Source organism: Cryptomeria japonica, chromosome 1 (assembly GCF_030272615.1).
Source record: "Cryptomeria japonica chromosome 1, Sugi_1.0, whole genome shotgun sequence".
In the NCBI taxonomy this organism is placed as follows: domain Eukaryota; kingdom Viridiplantae; phylum Streptophyta; class Pinopsida; order Cupressales; family Cupressaceae; genus Cryptomeria; species Cryptomeria japonica.
Genome location: NC_081405.1, coordinates 120832303 through 120846859, shown reverse-complemented (window position 1 = coordinate 120846859; position 14557 = coordinate 120832303). Strand labels below are relative to the sequence as shown.

General features: G+C 39.7%; 1 protein-coding gene across 11 annotated transcripts in view; it reads right to left on the bottom strand.

The window, feature by feature from the left end:
* Positions 1–14557, bottom strand: part of LOC131026812 (zinc finger protein BRUTUS) — a 101920-nt gene that overhangs the window by 10147 nt on the left and 77216 nt on the right. The window lies entirely within an intron of this gene.

Below are 14557 nucleotides of genomic sequence, written 5' to 3'. Positions count from 1 at the left end.
ATCATGCACACCCAATTGCTTGTTGCCATTGACAAATATATGAATGAAAATTCTATTGTCATCCCCACACACATTTCACATAGCCAAACAATACAAGGCACTGCTGCAAAACTTCAATTGTCATTTAGAGGGGTAGATAAAATGTCAGGGATTCTTTACAAATATAACAGACATTACAATCATAGCCAAGTATCAGTGAAAACCTCATCAGAATTATTTCAATGCCAATTATCTTAACTTTTTAAGTACTGAAACTCATTGCAACTCAAAAATTAAAAAAAAATGAAGAGAGCTCTTCGAAATTAGATAATTTGTCAGATTGACCAAAGCCTGTGCAAATAAAATACCAGAAACTATTAAGTTTAAAGATAATAATAAAAAAATGTCATCCAGGAGATCTTATATTTGATTTTGCTTGAATGGCTCCAGTAGGACTCCAAAGACTAAAACTAGTATTATTCAAATAAACTCTACTGCGGGCTATCCTATGGCTTAAGGAGATCCAGATCTCAGTTTAGATTCTCCCTTTGTCAAAGTCACCCAAGTAATCCTCCTTTGTTGTGAACTGGTAACTGTCTGAAACCATTCTAATATCTGAGCATATAGAAATTAGTATAGACCAGAGTCGCTAAATGCTCTCAAATTGGTAACTTATGAACTAACCCCAAAACCATCCTCCTCTAGGTGGGTTACACCACCACCATGCTAGTTTTCCTTTGAGAGCTATCAACAAAGAGTGAATTGGAACTTCATGAAATCATCCACTCTATGGAGAGAAGTCGCAAGCCTGGCATGGTCTTGAAACTTGATATCTCCAAGGCTTATGATAGAGTGAATTGGAACTTCTTATGTCAAGTCCTCCAAAAGTTTGGTGTTGGGCCCAAGCTGCTAAACCTCATCAGGGAATGTATTACCACTGCTAAGTATTCTGTTCTGGTCAACGGTGTTCCCCAAGAACCTTTCAGGGCGTCTAGAGGGCTTCGCTAGGGGGACCCTCTATCCCCATATCTCTTTATTATTTTGGCGAAGGTCTTGACCAAGAATTTCAGCGCTCTCATCAGTAGGGGATCCTTAATGGGCATCAAACCTGCCTCTGTTGTCCCTCCTACTATATTAAAGCAGTTTGTTGATGACACCATCCTCTTTGGGTCATCTTCGGTTGTCAAGGCTAAAGGATGGAAGTCCTTCCCCAATCTCTATGCGACTGCCTCTGGTCAACATATCAATTATGACAAAAGCAACATCTAGTTTTTCTACACTGCTGACAAACTCCAAGCTAAAATAAAGGGTATTCTAGGTTGTCAGGTTGCCTCCCTCCCTGGCACCTACCTCGGGCTGCCACTTACTATCAAGGAAGTCGCCAACTCTTTTTGGGTTTCCATTCTTGAGAGAATGCAGAAAAAGTTAGTTGAGTGGAAGGGAAGATTTCTCAATAGTGCCGAGAAACTTCAGCTACTGGCCTACTCCTGTAGGGGATCCCGGTGTACTTCCTTTCCCTATTCAAAATCTCAGCCTCCATGGCGGACAAGTTGGAAAAAATTCAAAGAAACTTCCTTTGGATGGGCATGGAAGAGAAAAAAAGGCTTGCACTTGTTAGTTGGGATAAAGTCTACTACCCAAAAATCAATGGCGGGCTGGTGATCCGAAAAATTTCCCACTTTAACAAAGCTCTTATGGCCAAAACGGCGTGGAAGTTAACCTGCCAGGATAGTGATTGGGGCCGAATTATGCATGCTAAATACCTTGGCCAAGGTAGCTTTCACAAGATTCTGAGGGAGGAAGAGATCCCCGATGGATCCAAAATCTAGAACAACATTCTTAATTGTAGAGATACCATTTCTCAAGGTATAAAGTGGCTCATTGGCAATGGCAGAAACATTCGTTTCTGGAAGGACTGTTGGCTGGGGGATAAAGCTTTGATTTCCTTCCCTTCCCTTAGAAGGATTTATGGGATTGCCACGACGTTTTTTGGCCAGTGGGTTTGTAATTACTTCTCTAACAGCACTTGGAAGGATATGTCTACTTGCTGCCACAATCACCCCCATCTGCTGCCCGATGCCCGAGAGTTGCAGGATAAGCTTGATTTGATTAAACTGCCACTCTTCTCGAGAGAGGACAAATTTATTTGGAACTGGAATCCCATTGGGGTCCCCAAGATCAATTTCTTCTGGTGGACTACTCTCCACAACAAAATTCTCGCCCAGGATAACCTCTCCAAGAGAGGGTTTCAATTCCCTAACAGATGTGTCTTATGCAAGTTGGAAGAGGAAAACTCCCCCATCTCTTTCTTAATTGTTCCTTTACCAAAGCTCTCTGGGGTATGGTCTATGGAAAATTTAAACTCTGTTGGACTATGAATGAAAATATGACACATCTGCTGCTGGAGGGGGGGGGGCGCACTTCCAACCCACTAGTTCAACAACTATGGATATAGATTCCTCCACACCTCTGCTAGAGCATTTGGAAGGAAAGGAACAACAAGATTTTCAGGGATAAGGAAGCTCTATGGAAACTGTTTTATGTGGTTTTCTCAGACTCGTTCAAGAAAATATTTCTATCCCCTTGGTTAAGAAGCCACCTGATCCTCCTTCGAGCAAGGACTGGGAGGTTGCTCTTTGTTGGAACCTTCCTCGCTCCTTTGTTGCCTTTGGCAACTCCAAGCGGCTTCTCAGGCAAGACACCAAGTGGTCCCCCCTCGGATCTTGGTTGCTTGGAACTCACTTTCAATGGCACTGCCAGATGTGGGTTGGCTGCAGGGGGAGGTATTATAAGAACTAACAAAGGGGAATTAGTTGTTGCCTATGCTGGGAATCTAAATGGTTGCTCCAGCAATAAATCTGAAGCTATGGCCTTATCCTGGGGTATTCCTATCGCCCTCTCCATTGGCATCATGTCTATTACCATTGAGGAAGATTCTAAAAATATCATTGATGCTATCAAAGGGCTCAACAAGATCAACTAGTCTATTGATGGTGTTGTTAGTGATATTTGCAGGCTCATCTTTGGGTTTCACTCTTTCAGCATTAACCATGTCTATAGAGGGGGTAATAGGGTTGTTGATGCTCTTGCGGCACTCGGGCTCCTAAATCAATGTCTGAGGTGTTGGAAGAATTCTTATTCCTTGCCTCTCAATGTTACCTCACTCGCGCATGGAGAGTGTACTAAAACTATCCCCCATGGATAAGCACCTGGCCTCTCCTTCCCACCCTTCCCTTTGGGCTTGCAGGGGCCGCTGGAGGAGGGAATTTTCAAATTTGAAAAGTTCTAACCTTTTGCTGATTGATCCTAAAGGTAAAATGAGTTGGACTGCCAACGAGGCCATGAAGCGTGCTGCTCACATTTTCATCATTTGTTGGCATAGTTTCTTTTTTGTATCCGCTAATTATGAAGTTGGATAGTGAAATTTCTCATGTGAATTATACGGGAAGGACTGTGTCCACTGACGATCTGAGCAAATTGTGATACGTGGATGCTGCATTTATGATTTTTACCCTCACCCTGACTTCGAGATGGCTCTCTTCATGTCTAAAGTCACGTTGAAAGGTTTGAGTAACCTTTCGCACGTTTTTTCTTGTCCAAAGATTAATTATGGTAATTATTTTGCAGAAGCTCTACATGATCACCAAATCTCCATCAAAATCTCCAACTTTCACAATTAGTGCAATTACATTTTGATTAAGCTCTGTCTTTTGGCTAAAATCTTTGCTTCTACACATATGTCTCGTCTTCGTGAAAAAGCTCTTGCTGTTAATGTTTCTAATTCGGCCATGGGAAGGGGCGAAGTTTGTTGCGAGCTTGATAAACCCAACGATTTCAAAAAGGATGTTGTGGTTTGGAACTACTGTGTGGAAGGAGGGGAGGCAGAATTCATGGAAAATCTGCAGGGTCATGATGAGCAATTATCTATTGAGTTCACAGTCTCCTGGAACAACAGAAGGGTCATTGTTGGAGGGATATCCTTTTAAGTGACTGAGGAAACTATTGCTCAAGCGACTGGCCTATCTCTCGACGACAGAAGGTGGAAAAGGACCAGCCATGTTGCCAACAGTGAGGGCCTGAACAGATTCTTCAGGGGGGAGGAAGAACCGGTCAAATTGCAAGGTGGGTTTGCTAGAGAGGAGCTCAGATACTCGTGGGACCTGATTTGCCTAATGATTATGAAGTATTTCACTCTCGAGGGCCGCCACAAGGTATTCTACTACTACCATTTGCCCTTGTTGAACCATTTTCGCAATAATGACTTGCTTTGCTTGCCCTTTTATCTTTCACGCTCTATGGAAAATTCCATCAAAGAGGCCCTTGACCCGAAGAATGTTGATAAGCCCCCCATCCCCCTTCATCGGGGCCTTATCTACAGGCTTTACCGCTACCACCTATCTCTTTACCCTCCCAAGAATATCATGCTCATCCAACCCACGCTGCCTGTCTCTCATCCTTTGGTGGCCTTTGCTATCGGCTTGGCCCCCTTTAGACTTTTTCAGCTCTCTAATGAAGCTTTTATTACCTCCTCGATTCCTTCGTCCTCTCTTTCTATTACTGAGATGAGCCCACCCACCTTCCCCTCCCCTGCTACTGGGAAGGATAATAAACCCATGTCCTACAAGGGAAAAGGAAAGTCCCCAGAAAAGCATAGGAGAATTATCATTGATAATTCTTCCTCTGAGGAGTCGGATGAGGAAAACCCTACTCCTAATACAAATGGTAGGAGAAGATCTCGGAAACTTGCCTCTAAGGGTTCCACGGAAATGAAAGTTAAACCCCAACATGCTACAAACACTGAGGAGGATATTGAGGAAAGCAAGGGTGGTGGTAATTTGAATGAGTTGGAGGGAGAAGTTGCTACAAAGGCTTCTATGGAATTGGTCGATATGAAGGTCTCTAGGCCCCCTCTGGGTTCGGAGAACTTGACTCCAGACAATGAGGAACCTATTGATAAAATTGACCTTGTGGACCCGGACCAAATTATGGAAATGGTGGACCTTGTTGTTCGTAGGGCTTCTGAGCTGGATCTTGGGGCTCAAGGTAATGTGGGGTTATTGTTGAAGCTGGGATTATTGATAAGAAGACTGGCAAGGATGGCGATGGTAAGGATGGTGGGATTGGATTGCCTAATCCAGAGAAAAACAAGAATATGCAGAAGGAAGAGGAAGCGGTGCCCAAAGGCAACCCTAGTATAGAAGAGCTGCAAGCGCTTAACGGAGAGGTCCGTGAGCTGCTAAACCACATTGACAGCTTGGGGCCAGCTCTAGAAACTAAGAAACTGAAGGAGGAAATCAACAAAATTAAAGGAAGGTTGGATACTAGGGACAAACAGATTGTCAGCATTAACAAATTCTACCTCCAAGTGCTCCACAGCGCTACGTTGATGCTCTCCCTCCTGCGCAAAAGGATTGTTGAGGATTAAGCTGACAAACAAGCAGCCAAGGAACTCTACAATTTCCTTTCTGACAATTGGGAAAAGGTCATAGACATTACTGGGGTCCATAAATTGGCCCCTAGGTCTTAGGTTGTTGGTCTTTGTTTTTTTTCTCTAGTCTTGTCATTTGGTTTTTGTTGTTGAACTCTTGTCGATCTTAAGTTTTTGATATTTTGAAACTATTCTAGTGTTGTGGAAGTGTTGTTGATAGCCTATGGCTATGTAAAGGGTCAGCGCCCTAGTTAACACTACTTTTTTAATAAAAAACAAAGAGTGTGGGTCATGTACCTCTGCAACTACTCCTCAAGCCATATATGCCTTTAAGTTTAGATCCCCTAACTATCCCTTAGCCAATATCACCTTGAATACTACTGTGAAAAACTAGAGAAGCTAAGAATTGAGTCTAGGAGCATCCCCCAAGTGGTCATTCGCTTGACAAATAATATAACTGTACTATCCAAGTTTCATTTGGAAGTGTTCTCTGTAACTACCAATATCCCTGATTTTTGCTTGAATTCATATTGCTAATTTATAATGATGATGGAAATGCTCAATAACTCTAAGAAATCATTCTACTTTTCCTTGGAGGGGACATGCCCTCACATAACTATTTATATCATACTTTGATCACATGGCTAGGGCTTAACCCTTCAAACTACAAATACATTTCTTTCGTGTTTTAATATGCAATTACTTTTCTCAGGCATTGATGTTCCAAAACAAAAGTTGCGCCATATCCCTTATATAATAAATTTCTTAACAAGGCCGCAAAGTATCTCCACCTTAAAAAATTTCTTTGTTCTCATAAAGACTATATTCTCTTTCATATGTACTACATTCCACATGACTTAACTTGATGACCTGTAGGGTGACTCGTATGAAATGTTCTTTGATGATAATAAAGTAAATAATGCATTTTCCTCACTATTTACATTTAACAAAAGATACACCGTTATGGGAGGATGCAATTAAAACTCTTTAGCCCCACATATTAATTTTCTTAACCCTTTACAATCATTGTTTCACAAGAAAAGAACTACCTATTTCAAACTAAAATGAACCTTGTGATCATTATGCCTAGTAGTGGCTTTGTTATCCATATCCTAAGTCATTTATAACCTTTCCTAGCATAGGAAACTTGTTATCTAATTGTGTTGGATATATTCAAAGCATACTTTCTCATCTCTTTTTCTGTTCTATAAATGAAAAAATTACTTTCATTCTATTGTCATAAATGCTTGAGCACTTTTCAAGAACATTCCTAGGAAGGTCCTCTAGAGAACTATTTCAACCTTCATGCAAGCAACATAAAATACATAATTCATTTTCCATAACAGAGCATCTAATATCAAGGGAAAAAAATCAATAGATAAGGCTTAGACCACAAAATCAGAGTTGTTACAAAAGGTTAAAACCCGCTCAAAGAAAACTTGGTTGTATTAAATAAAATGTAATTATCATAAATATTCCATTCACTGGACATATCACATCAGTTATTTAAAAATATATATACATTTTCCTTGTCCCTATGTGAGGCCTACTGCTAGTACTGAACACCTTGCCCCAAACGAGGGCAAACTTTGCTATGATGATTCCTTGCTCTAACATGGGAGCCTCTTCTGTATGAACTCCTTGCTTCAAGAAGGGCCTACCTTTGGTTTTGATATTCCTTCTTGTGAAACATCTTGGTCTTGGTAGTGAATTCGTTAGCCCTAGACAATATGTATCTCTACACTAAGATGGACCCCCTCATACGATAATAGGCCCAGCCTAGTATTAATGAGTTCTTGTCTAAGATGAAGTTCCTTGTCTGAAGGTTCGTATTAAAATGGTGAGCACACACAAAGACTAAACCATTGTTGCACATGAATATCAAAAATAAAAGAGGATAATATGTTGATTGAATTCTTTGAGATTATTTTCATTACAATACAAATGGCTTTTTAAAGGCCTTTCGATTTTCCAATAACTACTAAATGAATATAACTTCCCCAAACTAATATTGATTTATTTATTAACAATTCACTAATGGAGCGAAAGGAGAGGACAAAACAATTGGGGAGGAAGGAAAGTTTGCAGCATTAGGAGAGGTTGCAAAAGGGTGGGAGATCCAAAGGGGCAGCTGGATCTTCTCCAAGTGAAGGTAAAGGAGATGAGGCAGAAGCAGACATTGATGATGTGGGTTGGCCTCCTTTGCAGGAAACACGTGTTTGTAGGGGATTGCTAGCATTTCGGCACTGGGGAGGCAGATTTATCCTTTGATAGATTTGTTTTGGGTTTTGATGACAATGATGATTTTATCAAGTATCAGAGGATGAGGTTGGTGGATTTGATCCTATTGAAGAGGACGATGAGCTTCTCCTAGACACTTGAAGGCTAAGGGGTCTAAGGTTGCAAGGCAAGATGATTGGGTTGGCTTTGAGAGTTGTTGGTTGAAAATTTTGTACACTTGGGGAAATATACAAAATTGTGACTTCAACCACAGTGTGTGAGTAAAACTCTCCTAATTAAGGGAAGGCTCCCCCTATCTATCTAATACTAAAACTCAAATAGGATGGAACAACAATCTTTCTTCTTTTTTCAAGAAAGCCAATATCCTTTTCTCTTCACAGAAAAGTGATAGCAATTTAACATAAAACAGCAATAACAACTTTTTGAAATGAAATGAGAGGAATGAAATGAAGTTTCCTGAAAGTTCAAAGATTTCCATCACTTCCTTCGGGACGGGACAACAAGAACTAGTCTTGACTATGTGAAGTCCTATCTACCCTTTTCTATTCTAATGATATCAAGAACAAATTATGACAGCACAAAGTCTGAAATAACTTATTCTTTCTATACAAGACAACAAGAACTAGTGTGAGCTCAAAGTTTCACAGCTATTTTTTATTATAAAATCTACTTCTAATCTCTCTCAAGAACGAGTGTAAGCACAAAGTCTTACAACTTTTCTCAATAGAACTTCTATTTTAACTAAATTAATCTCCAATACTTGCAGCACAAAGTCTGCAAATCAAATTTGATTAAGCCCTTTAAGAAACACTTGCAAGAAAAGTAATGTTGAACATAAACTCAAGAATATAGCACAAAGTCTCAATACTTGAGTAATTTTCTTCTATTCCTTTCAATTCTTCAATTTACACATAAAAGCTCAAAGTCTTCTTTGCTGCAAATTTGGCAAAGTTTTTCCTTGCTTTCCAAAAGATAAAGATTACAATAGACCCCCTCAAGTATTTATAGGAGAGGAGTCTTGAGAAAAAGGTTGGAAGATCCTAACTAACTTGAGAAATTCTCTCAACCACCAAGACTTATTCAATAACTAACTATGACTTATTCAAAGTTGCAAGTCCTATTCTAAATTGACTTGTTACTCGTCTACTTGTTATTACAAAAGTGCAAGTAATGACTTGACTTTCAATTTGCAAAATGTTTTTACAAGTAAATTTGTCAAAAGAAAAACTAGAACTAAGAGATTACAACTTTGAAAAATGCAACTAAGTGTTGAAAAACACTTAAGTTGCAGCATGTGAAGACATGAATCCTTCGAACTTCTGGATGATTGTTCGTAGTTCAGCAGGATTCAGCTCGTGGGTGTTCTTGGCAACAATCATGGTCTTCACAATGGTATCATGGCATTGAAGAAGCATAGAGTTGTTCTTCTCCAAAGTGGATTGGATTTCATGCAAGAAGATTTGATGTTTCATCAAAAGTTGAATTGAGGCAGCTGAAAATTGCTCACTCCTCCACTCATTATGAATCTTCATCTGTAGATCTGCGAGTACTTCTTCTTCTGGTATCAACTCCCCATTCTGACCCATGATATTGCAAGAGGCCTTCTCACAGTGAGAAACAACACCTTGGAATACTTCAACTCGCAATCTCATTGCGTCATCAATCTCTTCAATGAGGGATTTGAGAACGAGGGCTTTGTTCTCTAGAAGCTCTTCAAATTCCAGATACATGACCTTGGAAGGAATAATGGCATGCTCCTGAAGAACACTTAACTGCTGTCGAGGCATCTTGCGCCAAACCATCAAGCTACCTTCAACCCTTTCCAAGTTCTGTTTGAAAGTCTCAGAGGTATGATTCAATTTTTCTTCAATGGTCTCCAACTTAACCAACATTTGGAATATGTCTTTTAGCACTTGCGCACACAAATCATGAAGTTGATCCACCCAAGAGTCCAACACTTGTACCTTCTTAGCATCTCTTTCGACTCCTCGAATTGATTCTTGTGAACCGGAAGAACTTGAAGGATTACTCCCTTCACCAGCAGGTTTTGTGATTTTATGAACAGCTGCAACAAGTTGCCTATTCTCCTCTTCTAGCTTGTCTTTATTCACTAGAAGTTCATCATACCGTTGTATTAGTGAAGCTACAGATTGTTGGGCATCATGCTTGACCACTTCATGCGTTTGTTTACCCAGTTCTATCCTTGTAACCCTGTAATCAATAGCTTGCATTTCCACGTGTGGCTTATTTACAAGGGGCTCAACAATTTCCGCCACTTTCATCTTGTTGCTGTCAACTGTTACCATTGAGATCGTCTTGGCTCTCTTAGCAACCTTGGGCCTAGATTGCTTGACCTGCTGATAATCAAAGACATCAGAAGAAATTTCTTGCTTCTTCCTCTTGGGAGTGAAAGAACTAAGCCATGGAGGTAAAATGACTAGTTCTCCTTCAGTAGCAACTGAAAGCAAAGGAGAAGCAGTATCTATTTGAACAGTCGTGGTCACCCTGGGAGAAGTATTTGTCTGGATGGCAACCATGGTTTGCTCGGTAACCAAAGGGCATGAAGATTGTCTCATAAACTCTTCAAAGCCGGAAGTAGAGGTATCAATCTCTAACAAATGAATGCATGTAGGAATATCCTCGAAGATTTCCAACAAACTCTCTTGTTGATGATCAAGAGGTGGCTCAACTACTGAAATGGGAACGACATTCTGAGGAGACTCATCCACTACTATGTCAAAGGGAGATAGAGGCAGCTCCATGGAAACTGAGAAGGGAATCTCATGAGGTGAATCTGAAGCCAGTGACTTAGGAGCGTCATTTGATTGTTGTCCTTCCTCCGGATCATCAGGATCAATCACATGAATGTAAATCTGAGACTTTTCTTTCCCACGAACTGTCGCCTCCTCAGGAGGAAGCACTATTGCCCGACTAACCTGCAATTTGATCCTTGTGCCTAAAGATGATGCACCTTCCTTGTTGTGAATCCGAATCTCAGACTTACGTCCAAGAGGCCTCGTAGAATCATCTTCTTTTCCAACCTTGATCTTGATGAGTCTAACAACATTACCTTCGAGCCAAGTGTTGGTGTTAGCTAGGATAGGCTGAAATCTCTCAAGAATGGAAGTGCATTCTTTATGTGACCACCGGATTAAAGGAAGTGAGGCTTCATCAACTCTTCGTGATACGTACTCTAGATCGAGTACATTCCCATCATCAATCATCTCTTGCGAAATGTCCACCAGGTTCAAATCAGTAACCTGCTCAAGGGTGAGCCTGTAGTAGTCCATCTTGAGAACCTCATTTTCTGTATGGAGATCCACCCAGATATCCTCAATGTGATGCACATGTATGAAGGACTTTTTGATCCTTTCCTTCATACCTCAATAGTCAAAATCTGCCCTTGACCTAAACCTTTTGAGTTTAATCTTCTGCATCTCGATCTCCATAGCTTTGGCTTTGGTGGATGTGTTAAGGGAGTACCGGCCAATCTTCAATGGGTTAGTTGTAGAAATCCCCATCCCAACCTTATGTTTGACAGATTGATGTGCATGAACAGCCATGATCCGTCTTCCCAACTCCATAACAATATAATCTTATCAGTTGAGTATCTAGGAAGCATGTATGGCTGCCAACTGTAGCATCCGATTCTCATATAAGTGAAAGTCGGGAATTGAAGGAACAAGTAACCATACTCATTCACTCTTTCCCATGCTTCATCTGACACCCTTCTGTTCTTTAGAGTCTTGTCAAACTGGCACATGAAGTAACCAAAGAATGCATCTCGAACCCTCCTGAAATGTAATCCGTTGGGTCTCAAGGGCAGCTGATCATAGTATTCCCACATAGGTATAAGCGAGCGATCATCCTTGGTAGAAAGACCAGGGAAATGTCTAAGTGATGCTGCCAAATACACTAAGTATGAGTTCATGTAGAATGTCATGGTAGTAGGGACTGCTGCAAGTTGTTCACACAAAGCATCACTAATAATCTCTCCCCATGATATATGATGGGATTGCCTTATGAACATGATAAATTGATACATCCAGGGCTCAAAAACATTAGAATGCTCAAGACCCAACATCTTGTTGAGGAGAGTAATGATGTCTCCAATTTCCCACTTGAAGTCACAACGGTACAATTTAGCCCAAAAATCTCCATATACACAGGTGTTGATGGCATTCTGAAGTCTTTCTCAATAGTATCCGCATCAAGGCAGATTATTGCCTCACAATCAACATTTCTAATGGTTCTCGTCTCCTCGTCGAAATGGTGAGCGCAAGCAAGAACAAATTCAGGTTCTAGGGCAGCCACTGGAAAAGAAGATGCATGATGAATGTGGCTGTCCAACAACCGTTGCATATTACTATCCTGCGGATCCTCCACCCTTTTGATGAATTCTGACATGTCAACATGCCCTATCTCTATATCCTTGATATGATCCAAAGGAGAAGAAACTTGTGAAGGGGAAACTTCATTCTGGTACTTGTCATATGTATACTTCATCTTCTTTGGAATGGAAGATGATGGTAAATCTGATATTGAAGAACAACTTGGTATGCTACGATGAAGACTTAAAAGTGTTAAAGCAACATCAAGATCAGCTGCAACTAACATTTTTTCTTCTTCAAATGGGAAGAACTCCAACACTTGCACTTCACAACTTTGTGAGAGAAAGATGGGAAATAAATGAGAATGTTTGAAACTTGACTTTGACCAATTTCGGATCTTGGGAACGTTTTACAAGTATACAAGTGGGGAAGGACAAACATGCAATCGGATTTTTGAAAACCGAATGCAAGTATACTTGTAAAAAGAAAAATGGAGAAATGGGTGAAAAATGAGATTTTGACATGTGGGAAATGGCGTGAATGGTATGTACGGATAAAGGCAATGAGTATGAACAAAAATGGAAGGATTTTGGGAAGATTGCTTTCAAGAAAATGGGAAGAACTTTTCAACATGTAATCCGGTTTTAAAAATCCGATTTTGAAAGAATGGGTATTTTCCAACTTAGAAATTTGAAATTTATGGTTAAAATTTTCCAGCCAAAGGAGTAGATCAATTATTTTCATCTTACTTGCAATCGGGATTTAAAATCCCGAATGCAAGTAAAGAGGGAAAATGGGGAAGATCAATGCAATTTACAAATTGCTTTGCAAAGGGGAAAATCTCTCTCACAAAACCGTTTTAGGCAAGAACTATCAAAATAAACATATACAACTAGAAAAATCAAACAAGAAGAGAAAATAAACAAAGCAAGAAAGAAAAATGAAAGCAAAACCAAAAGAAATCTTACCTTGCTTAACCAAGATGCCTCTTCAAGAGATGAAACAATCTTTGGAAGGAAGAATCAACCTCTTCAATAGACATAGACACCAAAAACCCTTGCCACGTTTTTTCCAAACTTGGATTTGAAGAATAAACAGGAAAAACGTGTTGCAAAATGTAAGTAGAATGAGTCAAATCTTCAAGGAAATACCAAATAGGAGAAGAACAATGCCAAACGCCTAATCATGGAGTGAAATCGTGGCAAGCAAACCCCAAATCGGTGCATGCAAAAATGTCTTTGAAGAGGTAAAACACAATTTAATGGAGCATGAAACGGCTATCAAATCAATGACGTGTTGTCAAACTCACAAAAACCACCTTGCTATCATATCGCCTCCTTTATCCATGAATTTCTCCACGAAAATCGGGAAGAATTTGTGGCAAAATTGGTTTAGGAGAGGAAAAATACTTGGTCGGGTTCTTGGCAAGGAGCAACAAGTTCAAAAATGCCTTCAAACACATGCAATTGGGTTTCTAAAACCTTTTAGCAAGTTTTAAATGCCTTTATTTTCATTCATAAGGCAAATCGGGTTTTTGAGAGAGATTTACAAGTCACAATAATTTGTAAGGGGAAAATAAAATCCTCTTAACAAGTTTTAATAACTTGTAAAAAGAACTTGTAATGGGGAAATAAAATCCCCTTTACAAGTGACTTGAAAATAAAATATGTAATAGGGGAATAAAATCCCTATTACAAGTAAAATCACTTAGATAGGAACTTTATAAAAGAATTACAAGTGACTTTTAAATTTATAATTTAAAATTAACTTGTAACTTATCCAAAAAGTTCCTATTATGTGACTTAAAAAGCCAAAAAACATCAAGGGGGAAATAAAAAGTAAGTTACAAGTTCTAATTTCATAAAGGTGCACCTGTAATTAACTTAAAATTTCCCTACAAAGACTAAAACAAAGGAAAACATTAAAACTTGCAACTTAAGGAAAATTTCCCACCTATAGTCGGGGAGAGAAAACCCGAAATTGAAGGAAAAACATAGCAAACGAAACCAGAATGTGATGAATTTTGAATCATGATTTGCGGATGGACTGAGGATTAGTCTAGTCCAAGGGTAAGGCGAAATTATGCCTTGGGAAGTGTACCATAGAGTAAAATTTTCATTTTTTGACAAAAATTTTATGTAATGGTCCGTCATTTTTTGAAAACAAAAATGAGGACAACAAGAGTGATTTTGGTTGGGTTTGAGAAAAGGGTTTCTTCTCCTCCAAAAGGGTGACAAAGCCCAGATGAATCTTGTGGCTTCTATTTGGAAGATGAATTTTATTCAATCTGAGCTTGCTCTTGAAGGTTGTGGGATGGTGGCTACTTTCTCTTCCCCTAAGGATTCAAAGAAACCTTGTCTGTTGGGTAATGAGGCTGTTGTTGCTTTTCCCCTAGGGTTTCTTTGGGACACACTAGTTGTTCTGGCTTCAGTGAACCTTATGAGGTTATGAAGGAAGGGTAGGTTCAAATTGTTATTCCTGATTCTCTTCTTGCTGAGTCAATGACTTGGTCAAGGAGCTTGCTTGTTGGTAGATTTCGTGGTAATCGTCCCAATATTGAAACTGTGAGAAGATGGGT